Source organism: Heloderma suspectum, chromosome 7, assembly GCF_057233095.1.
Source record: "Heloderma suspectum isolate Gila_16-S chromosome 7, 16-S_ref, whole genome shotgun sequence".
In the NCBI taxonomy this organism is placed as follows: domain Eukaryota; kingdom Metazoa; phylum Chordata; class Lepidosauria; order Squamata; family Helodermatidae; genus Heloderma; species Heloderma suspectum.
The window spans coordinates 47,462,097-47,486,158 of NC_139464.1; the positions used below are offsets into that span (position 1 = coordinate 47,462,097).

General features: G+C 42.3%; 1 protein-coding gene across 1 annotated transcript in view; it reads left to right on the forward strand.

The window, feature by feature from the left end:
* The first annotated feature begins 16,182 nt into the window (after positions 1-16,182).
* The window catches only part of SERHL2 (serine hydrolase like 2), a 48,915-nt gene continuing 41,035 nt past the window's right edge, over positions 16,183-24,062 (forward strand). The window contains exon 1 of the mRNA XM_084810033.1: positions 16,183-16,293. The gene's annotated coding sequence lies outside the window, so the exon portion shown is untranslated. The remainder of the gene's footprint in view (positions 16,294-24,062) is intronic.

Here is a 24,062-nt window from a genome sequence, read left to right on the forward strand (position 1 = left end):
AGATCCGTGGCGGAATTTTCGTACATCCCTATAATAACCTTGCAGCCGTTGTTTACGTGTTTATCTATTAGCCCCAATAAAAAAGTTTCTGGCTTTAATTCTACTGCAGTCTTTAATATTCTTTGAGCTAAAGACTGTATTAGTTTCCAAAAAGTTTTAGCTTTTTTACAAGTCCACCATAAATGATAAAACATTCCCTCTTGATCTTCACATTTCCAACATTTTCCAGAAACACCTTTATACATTTTAGACAATTTAAACGGTGACATATACCATCTGTACATCAACTTATAAAAATTATCTTTAAGACTTGTACATAAAGTAAATTTTAAATCTTTTCCCCACATACTTTCCCACTCTTCCATTGATATATTATGACCAACATTTTGTGCCCATTTTATCATACAGTCTTTTACTTGTTCATCCTCTGTCTCATACCTTAACAGTAATTTATACAGTTTAGCAATAACATGTTCATCATTTGTACACAGTGCTGTTTCAAACTCAGATCCTGTTTGTTCAAATCCACCATTTTTCTCATCTATTTTAAACCTTTCTTTAACTTGCAAATATGAAAACCACTGACATACATGACCTTCTTCCAATAAGCTTCCCCTTGATTTTAACTTATATTCCCCTTGTGACAGTTCCAGTAAATCATTATATCTTATCTATTTATGCATGCTATCAAATTCTCTTCTATGCGTTGCTTCTTGTGAAGATATCCAACGTGGTATTTTTTGATAGAACCTTAATTTATATTTATTCCAAATTCTTAATACAGCCCTTCTAATATAGTGATTATTAAAATCTACATTCACTTTTGTTTTATCTTACCACAAATAACCATGCCACCCGTATCTCAATTCATGTCCTTCTAGTTCTAAAAGTCTTCTGTTTTTCAATGTCACCCATTCCTTCACCCACAGCAAGCAGCAGGCAGAAAAATAGGTTTTAAAATCTGGTAATCTGAAGCTCAAATATTTTGGCCACCTAATGCGAAGAGAAAACTCACTGGAAAAGACCCTGATGCTGAGAAAGATTGAAGGCAAAAGGAGAAGGGAACGGCAGAGGATGAGATGGCTAGTGTCAGGAGCGCCCTAGCAGTCTCTTTCAGTACACTCCAATAGCCAACTCAAGACACAGACAAAAGGATTCTTTTCAAGGCTTTAATCCTTTTACAACTTAATGACTCTTTCAGATGCTAATCACCAGCGACTAAGCAATGAACAGCAGAGTAGCCTATGCTCTGGGTAGGCAGTTGGTCCCCATTTGAAGGAGAATCACTTGAAGACCCTGAACTTATGGGCTAGGGAGAGATCCTCCCTCTTTCCCTTGGGTCCACGGGACGCAGCCGTTGCTTGCGCGCCAAATGGGCACTACGCCTCCTTTCCGTGCCCTCCATCGCTCGTCACTCCCTGTGTCTGCGTCGAGCGTCTAGCAAGGCCCCCTCCCGCACTTTCTCACTGTCAGGGTCACTATCTATCTCAGGAATGCCGGCAGGAGGAATCTCTGCTAGCTACTGTGCCTGTGAGGGATGAGCTGGCTCCTCTCCCACGGATTTCTGATCCTCCTCAGAATCAGAACTGCTCTGGGGTTCTATCGGCTCAGTTTCCACCCTGACAGCTAGATAGCATCACCGATGCGATGACTATGAACTTGAGCACACTCTGGGAGAGAGCGGAGGACAGGAAGGCCTGACGTGCTATGGTCCATGGGGTCACGAAGAGTCGGACATGACTTAATGACTGAACAACAACGATAACAATCCCAAGCCACCTCTTTCCTTTGCATCTTGTAAAATTTTTATTTTAACTCTTGGTTTTTTTGCTTGCCATATAAAATTTGTTATATCTCTCTGCCACTGCTTAAAAGGTAAATCCGATGTAATAATGGGTATCATTTGAAACAAAAATAACTTTCTAGGTAATACATTCATTTTTATCATTGCAATTCTTCCCAAAAGTGATAGTGGTAATTTCCCCCATTTTAATAGATCTTGTTTAATTTCATTCCACACTTTAACATAGTTATTTTGAAAAAGCATACAATTTATACTTGTCAAAAGGACTCCCAAATATTTTACTTCCTTTTCAATTTGTAAGCCAGTCTTATCCATCAACTTTTTTTTTCTTGAACATTCATATTCTTTGTTAAAATTTTGTTTTCTGTTTATTAACTTTGAACCCTGCCACTGCTCCAAATTCTTTTAATTTTTTTCATTAAAATTTCAATTCCCTTTAAAGGTTCTTCCAACATAAACACTAAGTCATCTGCAAAAGCCCTCAGCTTATATTTCTTCTTTTTAATCTTTATTCCTGTAATTCGATCATCTGGTCTTATATCTCTGTTCAATAATTCTAAAACCAATATAAACAGTAGCGGTGGCAATGGGCAACCTTGTCTTGTTCCTCTTTGTATCTCACAAGGTTTAGTCAAATCCCCATTTATAATTATTTTCACCGATTTTATAAAGTTTTCTCCAAAGTCCAGTTCTTCTAAAGTCTTAATTAAAAATTTCCAGTTGAGATTATCAAATGCTTTCTCTGCATCTAAAAAGATCAGAGCTGCTTGTTTTTCTGGGTGTTTTTCCAAATATTCCACCACATTCAAGACCATTCTTACGTTATCTCTCATCTGTCTCCTTGGTAAGAAACCACTTTGGTCCTCATATACAAACTCCTGCAATATTTTCTTGAGCCTTTCTGCCAAAATTGTTGCAAATATCTTATAGTCATTGTTTAATAATGAGATTGGTCTGTAGTTTTTTGTTGAGGTTAAATCCTGTCCTTCTTTAATACCTAAAGGTATGAAATGTTCTAAAACAGATAAAGGAGAAAGAAGAATTCCTAAATAAAAAACCAGGAAAGGCAAGTGTCCTCCGACAGATGTTATATCTGCTGTTTTCCATGTTTCCGGTATCTCCTACTTTTCTAAAATACTGTTCATCATATTTTTCAATGGTTGTAAAATTTCTTCTTCACACTTCTTATAATATAATCCTGATATTCCATCTGGTCCCAGAGTTTTTCCCAATTTATTTTTTTTTATTGCTTCCACCATTTCATTTACTGTTATTGGGCCATTCATCATTTGTTTTTGTCCCTTAGTAATTTTTGGTAAATTTTGTTTATGAATATATTTATCCATTAATTCTGGGGAGATATCCTGTCCTTTATATAAATTTGAATAATATCGATAAAAGGCTTTCTGAATTGCCACATTATCAGTTAATTCTAATCCACTTTTCCTTATTTTCACAATTCTTTTCTTTTGCCTTTCTAAGTTCATAGGCCAACCATCTTCCTGGTTTATTGTTGTTATTAGTTCAATCGCTTCCGACTCTTTGTGACTTCATGGACCAGCCCACGCCAGAGCTTCCTGTTGGCCGTCGCCACCCCCAGCTCCCCCAAGGTCGAGTCTGTCACCTCCAGAATATCATCCATCCATCTTGCCCTTGGTCGGCCCCTCTTCCTTTTGCCTTCCACTTTCCCTAGCATCAGCATCTTCTCCAGGGTATCCTGTCTTCTCATTATGTGGCCAAAGTACTTCAGTTTTGCCTTTAATATCATTCCCTCAAGTGAGCAGTCTGGCTTTATTTCCTGGAGTATGGACTGGTTTATTAACAAATTCAAAAATTTTTGTTTTACAAAGTTTGTTTTTTGTGTGCATATCCTGAACTGTTAACATTGACAATTGTTGTTGGAGTAATTTAATCTGTCGGAGGACACTTGCCTTTCCTGGTTTCTTCTTTAGGAATTCTTCTTTCTCCTTTATCTGTTTTAGAACATTTCGTACCTTCGCTTCACTTTTCTTTTTCAGTTGTGTGTTTTGTTGTATAAAGTAATCTCTCATATAGGCCTTACTTGCATCCCATACTGTTTGGATATTTGTTCCCTTGTCCAGATTCAATTCAAAAAATTATCTCAATTTCTTTTTAGTGTCATCCACAATACTTTTATTTTGAAATATCATTTCATTCAATCTCCATCTAAAAGTAGTGCTTTTTTTCACATATGATATAGCTATAGGCTTATGGCCCAAAAATGATCTTGGTAGAACTTGTATTTTGCCAATATTTGTAGTAAGCTCTTTAATTGTCAAAATCATATAAATCCTTGAAAAAGATCTATGTCTTTCTGAAAAAATATGTATATTGTTTTGAGTTTCCATTTTTATCTCTCCATACATCTACTAAAGCCAAATTGTCCATCAATTCAAAGAAACTTTTAGGTAATTTCCCTTGATTACACTTTATTTTTTTCTCCGATATTCTATCCATTTGAGGTGCAATCACCCCATTCCAATCTCCCATTAAACACCAACTGTCAAAAGTTAGATCCACGAGTTTGGATAAGAGATCCTCATAAAATTCTGCTTTGTGGTCATTAGGTGCATAAACCCCTACAATCAATGTTGATACACCATTCAGTGTAATTTTAACTCCCACAAAACGACCTTGTTCATCTGACAATACCAATTCCAGTCCCAAATGTGGCTTAATATATAAAACTACTCCATTTTTCTTTCTTTGGCTTGCAGTTATAAACTCTTCACCTAATTTTTTATTAATTAAATATTTGGTATCTTCTTTCTTAATATGAAAGTGTGAGAAGTTCTGAGTGATCAAAGATATATTTGAGTTGTAAGCGGGTGTTGAGAGCATGTAGGAAGTTTTGGTGTGTTTGAAAAACTGACCCAGGGACCTGATACCCGTATTCCAGTGACTTGGGGCAGAAGGATATATGACAGGAGAAGGGGGTTGTGACATCAGAGTAGAATGGGTTACAAATACTTATATGCTGTTCCCCTTTTATTGCCCTCCCCTTGCTCTCATGTTCCTGGTATATCATCCACTGAGCATCTTGTATTGGCTTCAGCAGTCTCAGTAATAGGACTGACCACAAGACCAAGTAGTAAACCAGGCCAGTGGTCAAACAGACAGGTTTTAGTTCAAGGGAGTTCAGACAAAGGCAGAAGTGATCAAGATAACAGGCACAGGCAATCCATCCAGTATATGGAGTCAGGCAAAGCAAGAGCAGTCAAACAGGCAGCAGTCAAACACAGTTAGGCAGTCAGATACATACACAACCCAGCGGCAGAGTCAAGCAAAAGTCCAAGGCCTGTAGCAAAGAGGTTTAGTCACAAGGTAAAAGGAGTTGATGAGACATTATTTCTAACAACTAGCAAGCTCTAACTGAAGGCTTTTAGCCACAAAGCCTGCTGAGCCCCACCCAAGCTCAGCTGCTGTCCATTAGAGTTCTCTGGCCAGAGCCCTACTCCAGAGGAGCCACTTTCTCCTGAGGAGGCCATCTTTGTAAGCGAATACTCCTTCTTACAGGAGGCTTACTGGGTTGTTGCTCAAGGTGATGATGCTCCTGGGGACCAGGGGGTTGCTCAGCCTCTGTCTCAGAGGCAGAGTCCCCTCCCCTGACAGGGAAGGACCTGCAGCGGTCTCCCTGAAGGCTCTGGTGCCAGTGACTGATCTAGCATGCCCTTGGTTTTTGGAGGCTCTAGCTCTTCCTCTAAGGAGGATTCCTCTAGTGAGGGCATGAGATCGAGTCCTCATGTCTGGTGCTGCTGCTATTTAATGCCAGGTTGGTCCGCAATAAGATTGCACTCATTCACAATTAATCGTGGATGAGAAGGCTGATGCTGCATATATTACTGAGACTTGGATGGATGAGCTGGGTGGGGTTGACCTGACTCAGCTCCACCCATCTCAGTACTTGGTGCAGCACCAACATAGGGGTGAGCGGAGTCACTGTGGTTTACAAAACTTCCATCTCTCCCACTAGGAAACCACATAATCTTGGAGCACACTTTGAGGGATTGCACCTGGTGTTGGGCCCTAGAGGCAGATTGAGGATGCTGCTAGTGTACCATCCACCCTGCTGCTGGTGTAATGTTGGAGGAACCTAGGACGGTGGTTCCGGGTGACTTTAATTTCTGTGCTGAAGCTGTTTCTGGACTCCAGCTCGGGACTTCATGGCCTCCATTAACAACCATGGGGCTGTCTCAGTTTGTCATTGGCCCAGGACATGAAGTGGGGCATACCCTTGATTTGGTCTTTGCTCCCAGCTGTGTATGAGTAGTCTAAAAATGATGGGGCAGGGGGATCCAAGTCGCTCCATTGTCATGGTCAAACCATTTCCCAGTGAGATTTGAACTCACGGCCTTACTTCCCACCTGCAGGGATGGGGGACCCATTTGGATGGTCTGCCCCAGGAGACTGATGGAATCCACTGGATGTCTGTATGTGCTTGGGGATTTTCCAGTGGAGAATGTTGGTGGTCCAGCTGAGGCCCAAGTCTTAGGGCATCTCTACACCAGCCTAAAATCCTGCATTTGAAATGGGGCTTTCTGCTTCTGTTTTAAATGCAGGATCACGATGACTCCCTTTTTCATGTGCTTCCTTTTCCCCTACCCTGCTCCTTCTCCCGGTATCTGAGTCTTCCATTCTCTTTCATTGATCTCGCTCTTCTTCTTGCTGCTTTTACTCTTTTCATGGAGGAAACTGAAGCGGACACAATGGGGTAATTTGATAGCTCATTATCTGTGATCTATTTAAAAATGGAACAAACGTCTTGAATGATCACAGTCATGTAAAACGCCCGCAAACTTCTGTGAAGGAGCAATCTCAATCACAGGATAAAAGCTCAGTGTGAAGGAGCCCTTACTGTGGAACAGTGAGATGCAGAGGGCCAACAAATTGATTGCACCTGAGTACCCTTTCCAGCGCTGTAGAGCCTGCTATGCTTCTTGGTATACTGGAGAGCTGCAGTCAGTGAAACAGGCTGGATGTCAGCTAGAGCACAAATGGCATAAAACTCTAAGTGAAGACAACTGACCACGTTCTAGAGCACATAATCATGCCTATTGTATGGTGATGTGGGCAGCAAAGAAGGCTTACTTTGCTGTCTTCATTGTATCCTTGAGTCCAGTGGAGCTCTTTTGGGTGGTCCAGGGGCTGTTAACATCCTCCCCAGCAAATGGGGCCCTGGTCCCCTCAAGGACTCAAGATGTGACCTTTTTGCATCACACTTCGGGGACAAAATTGCTTGTCTCACCAGCGAACTTGATGCTATTGTTAGTGCAACTCCAGTCGAGGTGTCTGGCACCACTATCTGCCCAATTTTGTAGGATCAGTTTCAGTTGCTGTGGCCTGATGATGTGGACAAGGTGACGAAGCATGTGCCCTTTCAATCCCCCCCCCTCCCCCAGCTAATAAAAGCTAGCTGAGGAGTTAGGACTGGGTGGGTCCAGGGAGTGGTAAATGTATCTCTCCACAAAGGGGTGATCCTGCTGTCCTTAAGCCTGAAGAAGCCCACTCTGGACCCAATGGTTTTAAACAAATTCCATCCAGTTGCAAATACCCCTTTCTTAGTGAAGGTACTTGAGAGGGTTGTGGAGGGGCAACTGCAGGCACTCTTGGAGGATACTGATTATCTAGACCCATTCCAATCTGGGATGGAATCTGTGTTTTGACCTGGTTACAGGACCAAATCAGCCTCAGTCACCCTGATGGATGAACTTTATCAAGAGAGGGACCAGGCGAATGCAAGCCTGTTAATTCTGCTCGAGCATTCTCATCAGCTTTTGATACCATTGACCACTGTATTCTTCTGGATTGACTGTGGGATGGGCATTGGAGGCACTGTGTTCCGGTCCTACCTGCAGAGTAAATTTCAGAGAGTAACACTGGGTGACCATTCCTTGGCCCCTGGGCAATTGAGCTATAGGGTTCTGCAGGGTACCATCTTGTCCCACATCTATATGAAGCTGCTGGGAGTGGTCATTACAGGATTTGGAGCCAAGTGTCATCAGTATGCTGATGACACACAGCTCTATCTCCCTGTGACATCTGAATCAGGTGAGGCTGTGCAAGCCCTGGATCAATGCCTAGACTCAGTAATGGGCTGGATGAAGGCCAATAAAGTGAAACTGAATCCGGGCAATACGAAAGCGCTGTGGGTGAGTGGTTCCTGACTCTGGTAGATAGGCTCATTGCACTCCCTTTGAAAGATCAGGTTTGTAGTCTGGGGGTACTCCTAGATCCATTACTGTTGCTGGACATCCAAGTGACCATGGTGGCTTGGAGTGCCTTCTACCAGCTTTGGCTGGTTCGCTAGCTATGGCCTCTCCTGGACAGCGATAGCTTGGCCACAGTGGTACAGGTGCTAGTAACCTCAAGACTGGATTATTGCAATGCACCCTAAGTGGGGCTGTCCTAAAGTCTGGTCCAGAAGCTGGAGCTAGTACGGAATGCAGCAGCTTGGCTGTTGTTAGGAGCTGCCCCTTTTCAGAATGTAACTCCTTTGCTGAGGGAACTGCACTGGGTGTCTATTCACTACTGGGCCAGGTTTAATTTTTTGATACTAGTGTATAAAGTCCTAAACAATGTGGAACCAGGATACCTGAGAAAGCGCCTTCTCAACATGCCCGGTCACTGAGGTCATCAAATGGCATGCTCCTGGTGGTTCCACATGGCCTGACTGGAGTCCACCCGGAAAAGAGCCTTCAGTGTGGTGGCTCCTGTCCTGTGGAACTCCTCGCCTCTGGACGTCAGGCAGGCACCAACATTGTGTTGTTTGTGGCTCCTCCTGAAAACATGTTTATTTCAAGAAGCCTTCCTTGATTGACCAGCTGTGTTTTTAATTGGTACTCTGTTTTAAAAACAAAAACAATTAATATGTTTAATTCTTTATATCTTTTATTGTTCACCACTCTGGAATCTGTCTAAATGTGGAGCAGTATATAAATTTGTAAATAAAATTAAATAATGCACACACACAACCTCTTGGAGGGAAAACCTTCCCCAAACCTCCTAATGATGCCTGAGCATATTCATTGCCCACAGAATGCTTACTGACTGTTGGGGGAAGAACCAGAAAAGGGGGGGGGAGGAATGGAATAAAGTGGAATATCTCCAGATAGCAACAGTTTGTTGCAGGTCTCACTTGTCATGTACCGAATCGAGATGCTGCTGGATGTCCAGTGTTGGTCTGATCAGGATATAAACAGACTATCTTGTCAAGTGTCCAAGACACCTTCATCTGACTTGGGCATCCTTGTCTTCATCTCCTATGTACATTGATGGTGCTATAATTAATCACTCAGAAATTAATGGGTTCCATTGTTCCAGAGAAGGTAGGACCTGAACCAATGGGTTAAAATTATGAGTTTTCAACTGAAAATGACTAAAAACACTGCCTCAGAAGGTGGTGGACTCCTTTGTTAGAGGTTGTCAAGAGGCTGTATGGCCACCTGTCAGCAATGTTGTAGTAGTGGATTTCCTGTATGAGCATGGATTTGGACTACTATCTTATCTTCGATGTCCCTTCCAATTCCATGATTTTAATCAATCAGTTTAGGCCAGGATCCAAGAACTACCCAACTAGTTCCATATGCCCAAGAGGCTTTTGGGCTTGTTTCTCAGGTAGCAACCCCCACTCCCCATGCCACATAGCAAATAACACTGAAACTCAAGGGGCTTTCAAAAGTAGATTGTTATATGTCACATGTTTCACCCTCAAGTAGCTAATGACAAAGATTGCCAGCTATTAAAGAGAGAACTGCAGAAGATTATAATGGTATATAGAAAACACAATGTTCCCCAGATACCACAGTCTTTCTATGATGTAACGTAGATCATTTAGTCTCCGCCCTAACTCAAAAGGATACCAAAAATGTTGGGAAACAGTGGCTAAAATGGAGGGCAGGATGCCTTCTGTTTCAGATTCCCACATATCAATTGAAAGGTTGAAAACCTAATTTAGTAATCTGTTTAATGAACAGACACAACTGACTGCTAGCAACTTAGGGTGTAGACTGAAGGTACTTCATGAAATGTATATATGAACATATGAAGCAGCCTTAAGGCGCAATCCTATGCATGTTTAGACAGAAAAAAGACCTACAACTCCCAGCACGTCCCAGCCAGCATGCTGGGAGTTGTAGATCTTTTGTTCTGTTTAAACTTGCATAGGATTGTGCCCTCATGCTGAGTCAAACCACTGGTCCATCTATCCCAGTGTGATCTGTTCTCTCTCTCTCTCTCTCTCTCTCTCACTCACACACACACACACACACACACGTAGTTTCAATATCCGCTCTAGTTCCTGTTGATGCTTAATATGGTGTTCCTTCTGTTAAGTATGTTATAAAATATTTGCTCTTCCCTTAAATGAACATTAATTCTCTTGGGGTGGCGTGATGCTTAGATCATCATGCTTGTCCAGGAAAAATTACTTGCTGAGATTATTTTGAAAGGAAACGTATATGCCATTCACAGCTTTACAGTAAAGTCCTAGTTCCATTCAGTCAATCAGATTTTATTTATTTGTTTTAAAGTGTTGATTTATTTACTCTTGTCATCCTCTCAATGTCTTACCTGCTTAGCCTTACTGACAATTAATGCATCTATGGTAAGTTGGTAAGGTAAAAGTCCGCGGTGGCTTAGTGGTTAAGATGCTGAACTGCCGACTGGAAGGTTGGCAGGTCAGCAGTTCGAGACCCGAGTGCTGCATGACGGAGTGAGCTCCCGTCTTCAGTCCCAGCTCCTGCCAACCTAGCAGTTCGAAAGCAAGAAATTGCAAGTAGATAAATAGGTACTCGGCGGGAAAGGTAACAGCGTTCCGTGCACCTCGGTGTTCAGTCATGCCGGCCACATGACCACGGAAGTGTCTTCGGACAGCGCTGGCTCTTCGGCTTACAAACAGGGATGAGCACTGCACCCCAGAGTCGGACACGACTGGTTGGGGACACCTTTACCTTTTTACCTTTTTTATGGTAAGATCACTGCCTTGTTGTGGCGAAGGGGCTTGCGTAACTCAGTGAAGCCATAAGCTATGCCATGCAGGGCCACCCAAGACGGACAGGTCATGGCAGAGAGTTCTGACAAAATGTGGTCCACTGGAGAAGGAAATGGCAACCCACTCCAGTATTCTTGCCAAGAAAACCCCATGGAACGTATCACAAGGCTAAAAGATATGAAGCCGGAAGATGAGCCCCTCAGGTCGGAAGGTGTCCAATATACTACTGGGGAAGAGCAGAGGGTATTTCCAAGTACCGCCAGAAAGAGTGAAGCGGCTGGACCAAAGACGAAAGGACACTCAGCTGTGGATGTGTCTGGTGGTGAAAAGAAAATCCGATGCTGTAAAGAACAATATTGTTTAGGAACCTGGAATGTCAGATCAATGAATCAAGGTAAGCTGGAGGTGGTCAGACATGAGATGGCAAGATTGAACATCGACATCTTGGGAATCAGCGAACTAAAATGGACAGGCACGGGCGAATTTAATTCAGGTGACCATCATATCTATTACTGTGGGCAAGAATCCCTTAGAAGAAATGGAGTAGCACTCATAGTCAACAAAAGGGTGGGAAAAGCAGTACTGGGGTACAATCTTAAAAACGATAGAATGATCTCAGTATGAATCCAAGGCAAACCATTCAACATCACAGTAATTCAGGTCTATGCCCCAACCACTGATGCCGAAGAAGCTGAGGTTGATCGGTTCTATGAAGACCTGCAACACCTTCTAGAACTAACACCAAAAAAAGATGTCCTCTTCATCATAGGGGATTCGAATGCTAAAGTAGGAAGTCAAGAAATCACTGGGATAACAGGCAGGCATGGCCTTGGTGTACAAAATGAAGCAGGACAAAAGCTAATAGAGTTTTGCCAAGAGAACACGCTGATCATAGCAAACGCTCTTTTCCAACAGCACAAGAGACGACTCTACACATGGACATCACCAATATGGTCAATATCGAAATCAGATTAATTATGTCCTTTGCAGCCAAAGATGGAGAAGCTCTATACAGTCAGTAAAAACAAGACCTGGAGCTGACTGTGGCTCAGATCATGAGCTGCTTCTTGCAAAATTTCAGCTTAAATTGAAGAACGTAGGGAAAACCACTAAACCATTCAGGTATGACCTAAATCATCTCCCTCATGAATATACAGTGGAGGTGAGGAATAGATTTAAGGGATTAGACCTGATAGACAGAGTGCCTGAGGAACTATGGACGGAAGTCCGTAACATTGTTCAGGAGGCAGCAACTCAATCCATCCCAAAGAAAAAGAAATGCAAGAAAGCAAAGTGGCTGTCTGAGGAGGCTTTACAAGTAGCTGAGGAAAGAAGGGAAGCAAAAAGCAAGGGAGAAAGGGGAAGATATATCCAACTGAATGCAGAGTTCCAGAGAATAGCAAGGAGAGACAAGAAGGCCTTCTTAAATGAACAATGCAAAGAAATCGAGGAAAACAACAGAATGGGAAAGACTAGAGATCTCTTCAAGAAAATTGGAGATCTCAAGGGAATGTTTTGTGGAAAGACGGGCATGATAAAGGACAAAGAAGGCAGGGACCTAACAGAAGCAGATGAGAGTAAGAAGAGGTGGCAAGAATACACAGAAGAACTATACAGGAAAGATCTGCATGTCCCTGATAGCCATGAGAGTGCGGTCACTGAACTTGAGCTGGACATCCGCAAGAGTGAAGTCAAGTGGGCCTTAGGAAGCATTATTAACAACAAAGCTAGCGGAGATGACAGTATTCCAGCTGAGCTATTTAAAATCCTAAAAGATGATGCTGTTAAAGTGCTGCACTCAATATGCCAACAAATCTGGAACACTCAACAGTGGCCGCAAGACTGGAAAAGGTCAGTTTACATTCCAATTCCAAAGAAAGGCAACGCCAAAGGGTGTTCAAACTACCGCACAATTGCGCTCATTTCACATGCCAGCAAGGTGATGCTCAAAATTCTACAAGCTAGGCTTCAGCAGTATGCGAACCAAGAACTACCGGAAGTACAAGCTGGGTTTCGAAGAGGCAGAGGAACTAGAGATCAAATCGCCAATGTTTGCTGGATCATGGAGAAAGCAAGAGAATTCCAGAAAAACGTCTATTTCTGCTTCATTGACTACACTAAAGCCTTTGATTGTGTGGATCACAACAAACTGTGGCAAATTCTTAAAGTGATGGGAGTACCAGACCACCTTACATGTCTCCTGAGAAACCTGTACGAGGGTCAAGAAGCAACAGTAAGAACCAGACATGGAACAACCGAGTGGTTCAAAATTGGAAAAGGAGTACGACAAGGCTGCATATTGTCACCCTGCTTATTTAACTTATATGCAGAGTACATCATGAGAAACGGTGGGTTGGATGAATCACAGGTCGGAATTAAGATTGCCGAGAGAATTATCAACAACCTCCGATATGCAGACGATACCACCCTAATGGCAGAAAGCGAAGAGGATCTCAAGAGCCTCTTGTTGAGGGTGAAATTGGAGAGTGCAAAAGCTGGTTTGAAACTCAACATTAAAAAAACGAAGATCATGGCATCTGGCTCCATCACTTCCTGGCATATAGAAGGGGAAGAAATGGAAGCAATGACAGATTTTACTTTCTTGGGCTCCAAGATCACCGCAGACGGTGACTGTAGCTATGAAATTAAAAGACACTTGCTCCTTGGGAGGAAAGCTATGGCCAACCTAGACAGCATAGTAAGAAGCAGAAACATCACCTTGCCGACAAAGGTTCGTATAATCAAAGCTATGGTTTTCCCAGTAGCAACGTATGGCTGTGAGAGCTGGACTATAAGGAAGGCTGAGCGCCGAAGAATTGATGCTTTCGAACTGTGGTGCTGGAGAAGACTCTTACGAGTCCCCTGGACTGCAAGGAGGTCAAATCAGTCCATCCTAAAGGAAATCAACCCTGAGTGCTCATTGGAAGGACAGATACTGAAGCTGAAGCTCAAATATTTTGGCCACCTAAATCGAAGAGAAAACTCTCTGGAAAAGACCCTGATGCTGGGAAAGACTGAAGGCAAAAGGAGAAGGGGACGACAGAGGATGAGATGGCTAGATAGCATCACCGATGCAATGAATATGAACTTGAGCACACTCCGGGAGAGAGCGCAGGACAGGAAGGCCTGGCGTGCTATGGTCCATGGGGTCACAAAGAGTCGGACACGACTGAACAACTGAACAACAACAACAAAAAGCTGTCTGATGCTAGAGTTTGTGCTTGTCACAGTTTCCTGTTGTGGAGAATTGTGTTTTTGTGTTTAAATGAGTGAGAATGTGGGAAACAATAATTTACATTCCAGTTAGGTTTCAGCCTTAGTTCTGGCAGAGCTCCTGTGCCTTAATAGCTGTGTGATGACAACATCAGAAATTCAGGAGGTGAAGCTTTTCCTGGCATGCAGATGAAGCTTTCCTGGCATGCAGGTGAAGTAATGCTGAATTCCAACTGCTGGATTCCTACTTGTGATGACACAACTGTTCAAGGCACAGGGCAGGAAGAAAGTTGGCAATCCTAATTAAAATCCAGCAATTAAAATATTTGTGTAGTTGCATGGCTTTTGCTGCAAATAAGAAAATGGATCCTGTGATGTATACCTGGGGACTGCAAATTCTGGCATGAATCTCTAATGACTCCTGCTGTTCTGCATCATATTTGCTTGCTAATTATAATATATGATCTGTGGCAGATTTTAGCAGCAATTATATTCAGCTTTCAAAGCTGAAGTTAGCCATAGTGGCCACCAGGGGCTGATGGCTGCATAATTTTTTTTACCAGCAAAATGCCTGTTATCACAAAAAGGTTTGCATATGACAAACATGCTGAGGACCTGGGTGCAATGCATCTCTTTGGGCCCAGCCTATAGAGATAGCATGTGTGTGCCATAAACACACACACACACACGGATACACACATACGCATCCAGGGTGGCCAGTCCTCTATTTGAAGGGCTGTCCAGTCCAACTGCAGTTTAAAGATAATGAACCGTAACAGCTGTTACCTATCAACAGTTAGCATCTGAACAGCAGGCTGAAGAGGCAGGCACAAGAGTCCTCTGGTCATTTTCCACAGTATGGTGAGATGTACTGTATTTCTATTTAAATCAATATAATAATTTATAAATTTGCATGTATACATATAAATTAGCATAGGCGCATTTTATGCAAATCACTGTCCACTTTTGTCCTCTTTATCGGTGATGCCTTTGCTCTTTTTTGGCGATTCATAAGTGGCAATGTCTCACTCAGGCAGAATCCCTGTGAATCCCTGGGCTATTCGATATCAGGGATGGTGGGCAGATTCTGTCCTCACCTCAACAATGTCACCAAGAGCATTATTTCACTCATTCAGTTCTACAGGAGAAAATAAAATGGTGCATTTGTGGACAACACTTGGATAGGGCAAAGCCTGCTCCCTGGTCATACTGAGAATCGAGCCTGCTCATTCAACTGCATTGCATATAAGCCCCATCATGTGCTGTATGTTCTGGTCAGTGGCACAATGTTGGAAGAGTGGGATGGTATTATTATGTTCAACCCAATTCTCCAAGCAGTGAGAAGTTCCAGGAGTACAGACTTTACCCAGTTTAGTTTCCTTTGGAAGGAAGACATAGGAAGCTTACAGTCATTTGTAATATTTGCATTTATCTACAAGTATACAGGTTGGGCATAGGCGAAATTACAGCATAAAATAGTCTGACAATCCAAATTCCACTGCTCCCACCTCTAGAGAAAGCTAGCATTCCAAAAACTCAGTCCTCTTGTCTTGTCTTTCTCTGTCTGCCTCAAACTGTAGTCTTGTCCTTTTCTTTTCTTTTGCACAGAGAGTTTGCCCACCTCCCCCCCCCCGCCCCAGTCTAAGAAATGCACGGAGAGAGAAAACCATACCTTTTCCCAAAATGGCCCTCAGCCTTCCAGAAGAATCTCCAACTATGCTAGGCATTAACCTTATTCAAACATTATTAAATCATATCCTTAGAGTTGGAGGGAGGGCAACACACCAGCTCCTCCCTCAACATGCCCATACACATGGTCCCATCCCTGACCTCCCCAGAATGAGCGGGAAGGTCTGAAGGGGGATTCTAAGCATGTTTGGCTGAAAAGATGTAGAATTATCCCCACGATCAGGAACCCTGTTCTCACATGATTCCATGTCACAGGGAGGATTTTTCTAAGTAAGTTCAGCCAAATTTGCTAGAATTCCCCTCCATATCTTCCCATTTAACACAGGAAAATCCAGGGTGGAGCTGGTATCCATGGGGACACTATGGACAGGTCCAGTGCACATGACTCTGCTCCCCTTTGCAATCGTACAATTTAATATGGTCTGAAGTGGCCCTCTACTGTTGCCCTCTATTGGTTTGGCAGGGTAGGTGTTGTTTATCACTAATAATGTTACAGGCACTATCAGGGCCTTTTAAGACCCTGAGAGGCCTGTGGCAGAATATTCATTTGAGGGCCTTTCAAATGCAGGGCACTCTGGTAGGTCTCTGTGAGCACACTGGGCCTGTAGCCACTGCATTGAGGGCCCCATAGTGTATGTCTGACTATAGTTGGGCTGGGTTGCTGCTATTTGCACTGACTGCATCTGCAACCATCTTGCTCATGTTGTCCTGACAAAAGGACACGACCACCAGTAGAGTTTGTTTTATGATTTTTTCTGTTTGGTTTACGGAAATTAGTGGGATTCTGAAAGAAAAGATTTGGCAACAATGCAGTAATGTCAGTGCTGATGTTAGCCCCTCTATTTGCGACCCCCCTCATATGTGAGGCCTGGGGCAATTGCCCCCTGTGCCCCCCCTTAAAAAGGCTTTGGGCACTATCCATTAGTACCCTGTGAGGCTTACACACCCACATTCCCCATAGCACTCATGAACAATAGCAATGGAAGCACAAGGATTTTCCTAGTAACAAACTACTGTGGACTGAGTGCTGTTATATATGAAATAACACCACCACAAAAATGCTGCCTCAAGAAAAGATGTCTTGACAACCTGCAATGAGGGCAAGAGCAATCAAACTGGTCAGGTTCTGTCTGTGTTGGGGTTCTGTCTGTGTTGTCCGCAACACTAAAAAAAAGGAAGAAAAGAAAAGGACTGATATAACTGATATGGTTGTTATGACATTGCTATGATTGTGTACCATCAAGTACTTTATAAACACTGTATAAAATTATCTTATTGGTCTAGTGCTGTTCTGTTAGCTGTCTTGCACCTTGTGTGTTTGTTTTGAGCTTTGTCAGAGCATTGACACAAATGGACTGTTTAGACATCATCACATCATGGCGGCAAATCGTGGCTCAATGGGAACAAGAGGGAAGAGCTCTACCTCACTGAGTGCTACTCACTAGTGGCTTCTTTTGTGAGTGGCTCCAGTCTTGCTCCATGTTCTGTGCCTATCGATCCCTTGCCATCTGGATTGCAGGCCAAGTACAAAAGCATGGCGGGAATCCAATCTATGCTTACCTGGGAGTAAGGTCCAATGAACTCAGAGCGGCTTATGTCTGAGCATGCATGGGGCCTTACAGACTTGCCTGGGTGTCTCCTCTCAGAGGACGTTGGGCTCTGAGCACCGCAAGGAAACTCATCTCTGGGCTTTTTTATAAGAAATTGTTTTATGGCCTGGCAGGACTTCCAGCATTGTGCAGATGGGAGGATGGGAAGGGGGTTGCAAGCTTTCATTAGATGAAGAAACCCTACTGGGCCATATATGGATATGCAAGGCCAAATCCTTTGACCATATATGGTTATATTTTATTTTGTTTTATCATGAACTGCCCAGATAATTTGATGAAAAGTTTCTGTTGTTTTAAATCTGTTGATGTATTTTAAATCTTTGCATTGCTGCCAGGTTTTATTTTAGTTTTTTTTCTTTAGTTTATACTGTGGTTTTAAATTTTTAAATTGTATTTGATCATACTACATTTTATGGGTTTAATTGTTGTTCAAACCACCCAGAGAGCTTCGGCTATTCGGTGGTATAGAAATGTAAATAAATAAATAGGTGGCATATACATTTGAATAAATTATATATATATATATATACACACACACACACACATACACACATATATATAATAACTCACGGGAAAATAAAACTCTTCGTGTAGCCCACATAAGCCCAGCCACAGGCAGGATTAAGTCTTAATTAAAAAGCTCTTCTGCTGCTTCTCAAAGATACACAGCCCATATCATCCTGTCCAGAATCTTAGATCTGCTTCAGAATTCCTATTCCAGGTGCCCCTACATTCGGGGGAAGTCTAAGTGGCTTCCAAGGAGTGGGTTTCAAGGTGACCTTCACAAAATGACAGCTCCTCTCTTCTGAAAGGGGAGAGCAAATTATGAGATTGAAAATTTGGGCAGGATTATGAGGAACAGGGAGAAATATGATGCCTAGGAGCCATGTCTAGGGATATCGGAGAAATCCACAACGGAATCAGATGGGTTCAGATTTCTATGAAAAATCCACAATGGAATAAAATGGGCTTGGATTCCACAGCAGACAGACTTTTCCTGAGTTGCACAGGTTCCGTGGACTTGTGGACCATTCTTTTTTAACTATACAGATTTTTAACACAAATTTAGTTGCAGAAAAATATATAAAATTAAAAACCATCCCAAAATGTGAATTTCCCTCATAGGATAAAGCATGAAAATGTGCATTTTGGAGGGATTTGTGCAAGTGCGCGTTTGCACAAATGTGAATTTGCGCAAATTTGGAAAATAGGAAAAAATCCAATTCCATTAGCGAGCGGACAACAGAATGAAAGGCACCTAACAATCTGCAAAACACAGACGGAATAGATTTTACAAAGTCTGTACATCCCTAGTCATGTCTACTCCCATGTGATGTCACGGATACAGTACCTCAGGTCTGGGGGTCAAATCCGACCTTCCAGCGCTCCCTTCCCTTGACTCCCCCGCTCCATGCTTAAGCAAACAAACAGTGGATTAAAACTCCGGGTTGTTTCTCCCTCAACAATCCAGAATGGATTGTTCAGCACCTGGGGAGTGTGTGTGGTTGTTTCCTGAATTATTTGCAAAGTGGAAGGAGTGAGCAGACAGGAGGCAGTACATTCACTTGCATGTGGCCTCGAACAACCATGGGCTAATTAATTAATTAACCCATGGTGAGTCATTATGTGCCAACAAGGCTGCTGAATGGAAGTTTCTCTCACTTAAAAATGACTTATAATGTTGGGATCATTGAGCCAATAATTTGCCAGTATGGAGAACATGGCCCATACGCTGTGTTATAGGTTCTACTAATATTTCAGAAAAGGCTTTATAAAAAGTCCTTTTCAGGTGTGATTAAAAGTATATAGACTCACCATGGGAGCAGGAATGGGGTCACACTGAGTAGCCCCGCCCTCTGATACCACGTCACTGTAGCTCTGCCCATTGGTGTCCATGCATACATTGGGAATGGCTATGGGCCTGATATACGTTGTGATATCAGGGAGGGGCTCTCAGCATGGCCCTGTACTGGCCAACATGGTACAGGAATGCAACGCCTGCACTTTTTCATTAGCAGGGATACTGACTACATCTGTGAACCCACTCAGACTTCCCAGTTCCCTCTGAGCTTAGCTGCAATCCTCACAGTAGCTTGGGTGGAGGTAGAATGCATTTTCTCAGCAACAATATCTTGTTCCTTGTTGTAATGCAAAGTATTTTTGGGTGGCTTGGTCTCAAATGGGCAATTAAGACACACTAGCTTTACAAAAGCCCCAAAATGGGGACAGCTAGAATTGGTTTGATGATATGGATCCACAGAGCAGCTTGCATTTTGGGACTCTCCCTGAGGGTGTGGCTATGTGGATTGTCAATATGAGCATCTGCTCTTCAAAATTTCCTACTATACCACTGCTTTTCATCCCACCATAAGAATGCAATGCCCATTTTTTCCAATGTATTTATCCAGGGGCGTTGCTAGGTTCTTAAAAGATCCGGGGGCACAGGCCCATAACACAAATTTGCACGTGCATATATAAGCACACCTCTAATATCTATATATATCTATAGGGTGTGTGTGTGTGTGTGTGTGTATGTAGATTACATGCATACATACATACATAAGAAGTGTGCACTGACCCCCCACCCCACTTCAACTCAGACCCCAATTCAGCTTTTTGGAAAACATCCCACTTCTGCTCAGGCCAGTTTGTAGTTGGTCCACTTCAGCTCAGCACCAACCCTGAGTCAAGGTTTGAAAAAATGAGGCTTTGTGCTTCCTGTACCATGGGAAATTAGAAAAAAAAACTGTAACTTTTTTCTCTCTGGATGATAATTTCAGGCATAGTAGCCCCCTAGAAGGGGATTACACCTGCCCAATGTCAGAAAAATAGGTTCAGGGTTTATGTTTTTATTTTCTTTTAAAGGGAACTGCCAATAACATTTTTGTTCCTTAGAAGAATTGGATAAAAAATGCAGGATTCATTGCCCCATCAGAGGAGATAATTGCCAAATTTCAGAATGATAGCCACAGGGGTTTTTGTGCAAGGGTAGCCTTGACATTTTGAGGTCTCCAAAAGAGGACATACTTCTCTCTCTCTGTTCCTTGTGGACCATTGTTCTGAAAATTACAGACATCCTAGATGTGTCCCTAAATAAGAAGCAAGCAAAGTTTCGGAAGGATAGGTGCAGCAGTTCATGTGGAAAGGGAGTTTTCCAATTCGGGGGAGAGAGGGATTTGCTTTCCCTTCCCGTCACCCCACCCCCAATAGTTTTTGGGTAAATTTATATGAAAATGCACAAGTCATTAGAGGTGTCCCCCAGACAAGAAACCTGCAAAGTTTCTGAAGGATATACATGCATTCAAATTTAGAATAACTAGAATTTATTTACATTTCACCAATGTTAGCAGCAGGGGAACATGGGTAGGAAGGTGCTATTGCACTCACGTCTTGCTTGTGGGCTTCCTGTGGGCATCTGGTTGGCCACTGTGTGAAGAGAATGTGGGAATATTGGGAAGCAGTTTGATAAATTTGCACATAGCAGTTGCAATAAACAGTCCATTAAAACTTATAGTCAAGGTGAAAAAAAAAAGGATAAAAACTTTATTCAAGGTTAAAAAGGAACATACATAATCAGCTCAGCAGCCAGAAAATAAAATAGCACCTCACTGCAGACAGAGGAGAAAAAAGGGAGGAGGCAGATAAGAAGCTGACAAAGGGCAATTAAAGACAGGTAAAGCAAGTTAACCCTTATTTACCAGAAAGAGGATTAGTCAGCAAGAACAGAATAATTATCATAACTATCACCTCCCACTGGCCCAAACAACTAACTAACAAGCATTGTTGCCCATTTCCAACACCCCTTCTCAAACACGCTTGATCGAGTCTACAAGGTTCATCTTCTCCCATAGAGGTTGAAACTGGTCTCTACGAAGTAGCTTAGTGAGAATATCTGCAATCATCCCATTCGCTGGACAATACTTTATCCCAATAAGCCCTCTCATATACAGATCTTTCAATATATGGTACTTGACATCAATGTACTCGGTACGTGCATCAATTTTCTCTCTTTGGGAGATCTTTATGCAGCTCTGATTGTCTTCCATGACTTGTATTGGTGTTGGCTCATCTATTTCAAAGTCTTTCAGCAACGTATACAACCATTCTGCTTCTTCACATGCATGTACAGCTGATATGTACTCTGCTTCAGTGGACGAAGCTGCAACTGTGTCTTGCTTCTTGCTAAGCCAACCAATTACTGCATTTCCATAAAAGAACAAATTTCCACTGGTAGAGTTTGTATCTGTTGAATCTCCTGCCCAGTCTACATCTGTATATGTAATGAGCTTAGGTTTTTCAGTGGCTTGCCATCTTAGTTTCAAATGTGCAGTCCCTTTTAGATATCTGACCAGTCTTTTCACAGCACTCCAATTTCGCTGTGTGGGTGGATTGGTACTTGTGCTCAAAATTCCAGCTGCAATGAATATATCTGGTCTACTTACATTAGATAGATAGACCAATTTCCCCATAGCTGTTCTGTACTGATCAATATGAGGAAAAGGTTCATTGTTCTCTTCTTTCTTAAGACAATTTGTATTCATGGGTGTTGCCACTTCTGATTTAATTTTTCATTCCACACTCTGGAAGCTTGCTTTAATCTATGCAAACTCTTCTGCAACTTGCATACAAGTCCCTTATTCTCTGGTTTTACAAATCCAGGAGGCTGCCTCATAAACATTTCTTCCTCAAGATCTCCATAAAGAAAAGCAGGTTTCACATCAAAATGTTTCACATGTAACTGTCGTGATGCAGCAATACTTAAGAACAGTTTGATCGTACTATGTTTCCCCACAGGTGAAAAAGTCTGATTATAATCTTGTTCTGGAATCTGAGAGACCCCTCTGGCAACTAATCTGGCTTTATAATGTTGAATGTTTCCTTGTGCATTTGGCTCCGCCTTAAAAACCTGTTTACATCCTATAACATTCTTGCCTTCTGGCAGCGTTACAAGAGGCCATGTCTTACTCTGGTATAGTGAATCCATCTCTTGCTGCATCACCTCTCTCCATTTGCATTGCTTCCGCTGGTGGCATATTCTCAGCTTCTCCCCAAGTTGAGGGCTCATACACTTCTGCCACTCTTGCAAGGTAGAACAATCGTAAGACTGGTACACCGTTATTAAGGGTGGTACGTTCAGTAGCTCTGTCTGCTGGTTTATCAACTTCTGGCTCTGAACTTTCCTCTACTGTACATCCCCTTCTGACTCTGCACAGAGTTGTAGTTCTTTATCTTCAACACCCATGTCTACTGGTAAACAAACTAGATCAATGTCTAGTGTCTCAGTATCGCCTACTGAATTAACTATCTTCCTTTCATGAAAATAGGTGCCACTCTTCACTGTAATCTTTCCGGTAATGGGATTTAAAATCCTATAACCTAGATTCCGGGTTCATACCCTACCAGAATTCCTTCTTCTCCTCTTTCATCAAGTTTTGATCTCTTCTCCTTTGGTATGTGAGCATAGACTTTAGATCCAAACATCCTGATATGCCCCATATTGGGCTTCCTTGAATGCCCAATATCCTTGAAGTTTAAAAGGTGTCCACACTGTTGCTTTGGTGGGCAATCTATTATGCAAATAAGTTGCAGTCATCACAGCTTCTCCCCAATATTTTTTGGGAAGATTAGAGTCCAAAAGTAAACATCTAGTCATTTGCATAATTGTCTTATTAAATCTCTCACTTGTCCCATTGTGTTCTGGAGAAACAGGTGTGATTCACTTCTGCTCTATACCGTGCTTTTTCAAGAACTATTGTACAGCACTAGACATAAACTCACCCCCATTATCTGTTTTCCAAACCTTTACATTTTGATTGAATGTATTGCTCACAACTGCCATATACTGCTTTAATAGTTGCATAACTTGGCTTTTTCTTTCAGCAAATAGATGACTGCATACCTTCTATAGGTGTCAAAAAAGGTGAAAAATACAGATTTCCAGCTTTAGTTGCTGTTTGAATTGGACCACACAAATCAGAGTGAACCAGTTGTAATGGTCGTGTCGTATATCTTTCTCTCTGTTATGGGACTGAAGGCCTTATGCCTTTTCCTTTAATGCAACATACACATCTTTCTGTATTGTCATCGCACATCTTTATAGAAATATTTCTTGCTAGATCTTTCCTTTCCAAATCAAGTGTGGACTCAGCATTGTGATGAGCAAAATGTCTATGTCACAATTCCAAACAGTCAGTAGATTCACAGCGTCTAATTGAATTTACTTGTTGCTGTATATTATTCAGTACAAATACACCATCTCTCTCAGTGTCCTTTGCATAGGTCTGTCCATCCAAAGCTATAGTACACAGTCCATTTTTATTAAATCGCACGTCAAAGCCTTTTTTGTTCAAACTGGTGTAATAAAAATGTAACCTAAAAGCCATTGTATGTGTCTAAAGCAGCACGTAGTACTGTAAGAGCCGTGCATGCCTGGAATAAGCAGACAGTAACCCTAAGATAAGGTTGCTAAGCAAACCTCTGGCAACCAATCAAAAGTAACACGCTGGCTGAGGAATGCAAGCTAAGTGATAAAACTGTAGCGTGGGGGTTGCCGGGGGTCGACTCTGCTTTTGAGCGTGAGCTCCTTTGTCGAACTGTTTGCAAACAATAAAATCGAGTTGGACCCAGCCTGAAGTTGACTCTCCTCTTTGGGGCAAATTGGACTAGCCTCCAGGGGGCGAAACTAGCATTTTGTGCAACAGATTGGCGAGCCAGTCAGGAGTCCCTTGGACCACCC